Genomic DNA, 5,596 nt, shown 5'->3' on the forward strand with positions numbered 1-5,596 from the left:
ATATGCAAAAATGCAAATGAGTAGGTAATTAAGAGCTGGAGCTCTCTGGAGGCTCTTTGATTGCTAATGAATTCTAATCTGCAAAGAAAGGGGGGAGGGGAGGAGAAAAAGAGATGAAAGAAATCGAGAAAACAACGAAAAAGAAAACCTGAATATTTTCATATCCATAAGTTTTCATATCAGATTTGGTAATTAGATTATGTATGCAGGTCAAGAGTGTATGAGAATAAAAATGTACAATAAACAACCATCAAAACACGTTTACATCAAAATGATTTTCTCGCCAAAATAAGCTACGATACGAGCATCAATACACAGAGTTGTTTTTGTAATGGACACAGTGCAGTCATGCTGGTGTAGATGTAGCTAATTAGAGGAGAAGATGACAGGCAGGCAGACACTTCTGACCAGCGGCTACCAAAGAAAATAGAAGGTCAGTTATCTCAACAGTGTGTTCTTGTGCTGCAACAGCAGCTGTGTGCTGAAGTAAAGGAGATGTCATTTCATCACTTTTGTGAGCCATAACACATCCCCACTTCCACTCTAACTCATTCACTCTGTCACTCACACATTCACACACACACACACATGCACACACTGCTGTTATTGTTGTTGCAGTGCTCCCACGACACCAACAATCTCTGCTTCCCTCCCCCACACGGGCTCACATCTATCTCCCTTTCACTCCCTCTCTTCCCCCTCCTGTCCTGGGCAGCCCTGACATGCCTACTTCAATTGATTTAGAGTCAATTCAGCTTCTGATCTGATTGTTATCATGTGACTTTTCACACACCTCCCTCTCAATATAACTACAGTGTTATTTTTTCAGAGATTTTCAAGAGTAGCAATACACCTCTGTCTCCCTCTCTGTCACTCTTTCTTCATATCCCTCCCCAGCCCCTTTAAAAATCAACCTCCTCGTCTCTTATATCCGCCTTCCCCCCCCCCCCTCAGCTGCACGGTCTGCTGGTGGGTCTCTCAATTTGCCCGGCTTTGTAAACAGGAAGCCGGTGTTCTGTTCACTGTACCTGAAGCGTGGGTGGCAGAACAGGGGTACCCATACAACTCCACAATAATGGGAATCCAAGATGGCAGGGAGGGGGCCCGTAATATCACCAGAGAGAACACAGAAAGAGAGAGAGAGAGAGAGAGAGAGAGAGAGAGAGAGAGAGAGAGAGAGAGAGAGAGGGAGGCAGCATCCAGGAAAGCCATTGTCAAATGAGAGCAGACAGAAGCCAAAAAAAGATTGTTGATTTAGTTTTTCCTTTAGTAAATAGATTGTTGATTTGCTTTTGTGTTTGTCTGTCTGTATTAGATCCTGCGTAGAACTCTAGTGTTTGGGAGGATTAATGTCATGGACAATCCCTCAAACTCATTTTCTTTCTAACTGCGGCGCTCTGTGGGAATTACAGTTTGAGGATAAGAGAGGAAGACATTGCATTTTCTGCTGACAATGGTCCCATTTGTGATACAGAGAAATCTGGCTTCACTCAGCCTGTTTTGAATACTTGTTTGAATTCAGGAAGATGTGCTGTTCTCACTTGTTCCAAAACAACTGCTCTGTTTCGCTTGTGTTGTCCAGCTATCACTGAAAGGGGGATAGTATAACCTTGTGTGTATTGTTGGCCCCACCACCGCCACCACCACCCTCTCCCTCCCTCTCCACACATTTCCTTGTTGTTTAACATGTTGGAAGTCAGTGTGAGTTTGGGTGTTTTTTCTGCCAGGCGAGCTGTAAATGGGGGGGAAGAAGCTTGACGGGAGTCAGTTTATCATGAGCACAGAGAGCACAACAGATAGATTCCCCCTGTCTCCTCCCCTTCAGCACAGATAGACTCGGAGCATGGGCACTCAGCCAACACTATCAATCTATCCGCTCCTACCCCCAGCCTCTAACTCTTATTGGAGGACAGCTTCCAAAGGGGCAAGAAAGCATGAATCATAGCCCGGCTATGAGAAGCTGTTATGCCTCTAAATACACATGTTGTGGCTCAAAAATCGCTCCACCGCTTCACCATTAATGACAACTGATTGTCACAGCCATGTAACAAAGTTGTAGCGTTCAGGAGGGGCCGAGGCTGTTCATGGAGAGGGATTGTTGGTCTTGGCCTAGTTTTCTTGTCTGATCAGAAACCTGTGCACCTCTGCCCTTCCCCCACCCAAACCTAAGCCTCTACTATTACAGGCTGTGTGGGGCTCAGTATGGAGTGAGGTGAGCAGCTTGCCTCACCGCCGAGCTCTGTGTGCGTTGTGCGTGCCGCCTATACTGTATGTGTTTACGAGCTTATCCTCGAGTGTGTGTGTGTGCGTGATATAACCTGGTGATATGGTTCGGCCTGCATGATTCGTTTCCTATGAGCTACACCAGCATACAGTGCGATTTGAATGGAGGTTAAAGCTGCTAAGAATGAAAGTCATGCATGTATCTACACGATGGAGGGTTGGCCTCTTTGTTTATTCTACTCAAAGCATTGTTGATTTTGTTGAAAAAAAAATCTAAAGAGGATTAAGTCATTAGTGCACATTATTACACATTATTACACACTGTTATTTTACATAATTCAAAATAAATGTACACAGATAGAATAATTTCATTAATATGCACAAATATATGACCGATTAGCACCAATGTGCCAAACATATGCTAATTTTCCATGTGCATCTGTCGTTAATTACAGATATGAAGCTGGGAATGACTGGAAGGAATCAACCAGGGCATGTGTGACAGCATCCCTCCACTCTCTGCCTTTAAACCGTCCACTGTAGTGTGAATGTATTTTCAGCTTATGACACATTTGTGTTTTTTTGTGTCTCGTATAATGATGCGATTTTTAGGTTACCATGTGGTACATTACCCATAGTTAGTGTGGATAATTAAATAGCATTTCAGCATAAAAATGGAGCTTTTAAAGGGTCACTATCTGGTCTGTTTTTTAATGTGTGTGAGAAGCCAAACAGAGCTATAATGTTCATCTGCTGCAATTATTTTGGAAAAGCTGAACAAAAAAATTGGATTTCTCCGTATCAGGAATGACATATTAACATTATCTATACAACATACATTGTGTAGTTATACTGGTTGGATTTTATACTGCTTACCGCTCTCGCTTATATTTTATTTATACTCTTGTATTTTAATTTAACCTATAACCTCTGGCAAATAATTTCCTCCGGGATTATTATAGTTTTATCTCATCTTATCTTATCGCATCTTATCTTATCTTAAGCCAACTGTAGCCCTAGAGAAAGTAGCAACACCCTAATTCACTTGAAAAATAAAATACATGATAGTTATGAGGAGAAACATTTCAGTCTTTGTTATACAACACATTTCTCTTCCACCATGTGTCACTGTTAGATGCACTCAGTGTTCATTAAGGTGAAGATCCTCAGCAATATATGTTTTTTTCTCATTCTTTTCCTACTGCCCCCTCCCTCTCTTCAGCCTGGCTGCCCTTGTACATGCTCTCCATGTCAGACCCAGCTGTTACTACAAACTACTTGGAGGGCTTACAAGCCTCATTGCTAATACTGACAACAGCACTATTCTTACTCAAGGCCTAACGTCTACTGGAAAAAAGCGAGAATATGAGAGATTTTCTCTGACTCCACTAGAAATTCATTTCCCCAAACAGATGTTCCCATCTGTTCAAATCTAATCTTCTGATTAATACATTCCTCAAAGAAGGGATTCCGAATAGGTGTTAGACAAATAACTCAAGATGCCCCTTTGTTGATAGCTCTGATCACTTCCTGATGCTCGGCTGTCTTTACATGTTGTGTGTAATATATATGTGTTCTCTGACCAAATGTGAATGTGTGCATGGTATGTTTGTGAAGGTATTTATGGCCCATATGTGCGTTTGTTCCGAGCTGTAACCCCATTACATTCCTAAGACGGTCCATGAGACTAATTAATGTTCTGTGCCGAGGCTTTCCTTTTACCCAGGGGACACCCAATGGATTATTTACCTATATGTCCTATTGACAGCAAATCCCCCTTCCCGTTGGTAACCTCTGTTTAAATAGACAGTTCGTGGATTTAGGGTGGATAATTACACTAAGAAGCTATGTAGAATTTGCATTTGCCGTCTCTCATTCCTGTTATAGCTAACACCCAAAACATGGACATCCTGCCCACACACACACTGACTCAAAGAATTCACTTCTTGAGTCACACAGCCTTTGTAGTTAATAGAGAAATCCTTTTGTTTTAATAGTTTTTGTTTTGTTTTCACATATGTAGTTTACCATGTATGTCTATGTTACATGCTAAGGCTGCAGACAAGACAAACACGAAGGGTCATCCTAACTTCCCTCCTCTTTGAGGAGGTTTGCCCTCAGGTTAAAAACAACAGCTGTCTAACACCTACATACACTTTTGAACAGAGAGGTTATTGTGTGTTTTCAGGTGAGAACAATCACACAGGGATGTTGTGTGCAGGTTGAATAAAGGCAAAGAGGCACATCAGTGGTACGTATGTAATAGGGTCACCTAAAGTTACTCCATTTTAAGTGTTTTATTATAATCACCACGACTAAACTGCAGTTATGTTGTATTATCTATTAGCCCTCTTATGTCATAAAAGCAGCATTTTAATATTCTTGGCAAATTTTGGTTGATAGCTCAGCGTGCCCTCCCTGATTGAACAGTTTTCTCTGAACTATTTCTTCCAACCCCCTCCCTCTTCTCTGTGATCCTCCACTCTGTTCTCCCTCCTCTCCACTCTGCTCTGGAGCAGGCAGTTACTAGGGGTTTGTTGGTCTCATGTTTCTCGGGCCATTCACAAATGGAGAGGGTCACATAAAAGCAGCTCCAGAGACGGTTGATCAAAGCATTACTCCAATGAGGTAACATTTTTTTTCTACTGAATATTATGTATTCTCTAGAAAATGTATGTTTTGTGTATTTCTTGTCATTCCAGTTTCTTCCAAAAACAACACTAAATTAAATTTTGAAACAATCAATTAAGTATGAAAATAACCACCACATCAATTTACATTACACATAGAAATACTATTTTAGTACAATTTACCATTTTAAGTCTTAAATTGTTTTAGATCTTTAAATTAACTTTTGCATGTACATATTTGAATAAAATTAATGAAACAAGAAGCATATAGCATATATATAGCATCCACCTATCAGTGTGATCAATTATATAACTATATAAAAAGGTCTAAAGACATATTCAGTGTATACCATGCAGTCCCATTGATGTATTAAACATATTTGTCATTTAAGCTACTTTTAATATTGGCATTAATGTTAAGAAGATCATTAATATATAGTTAGTATTGTTCATTTTTAGTAGCTGGTTGGGACTGTTGTTTTTGAAAAAGAAAAGAAGCGGATTGGCCAACCTAAGTATTAAAATGATGTCAGCGGGCATGTTGGAGCCCCCCTCAGCCAGCCTCCCTGAGCACACAGGGAAAGTGAGCGTCAAGAAGAAGGCGGGCACAAGATGAATTTCCAGCAGCGTACTGGTTGTTTTTGCTGTCAATCACCACCCCGACCTTTCCCATTGGCTGAGTTCTTTCGCATTTATCGTGCCATCTCGTCGAGCTGCTGCTGTGTAATCGCAGGTAACTTTCT

This window comes from Parambassis ranga, chromosome 4, assembly GCF_900634625.1.
Source record: "Parambassis ranga chromosome 4, fParRan2.1, whole genome shotgun sequence".
NCBI lineage: Eukaryota > Metazoa > Chordata > Actinopteri > Ambassidae > Parambassis > Parambassis ranga.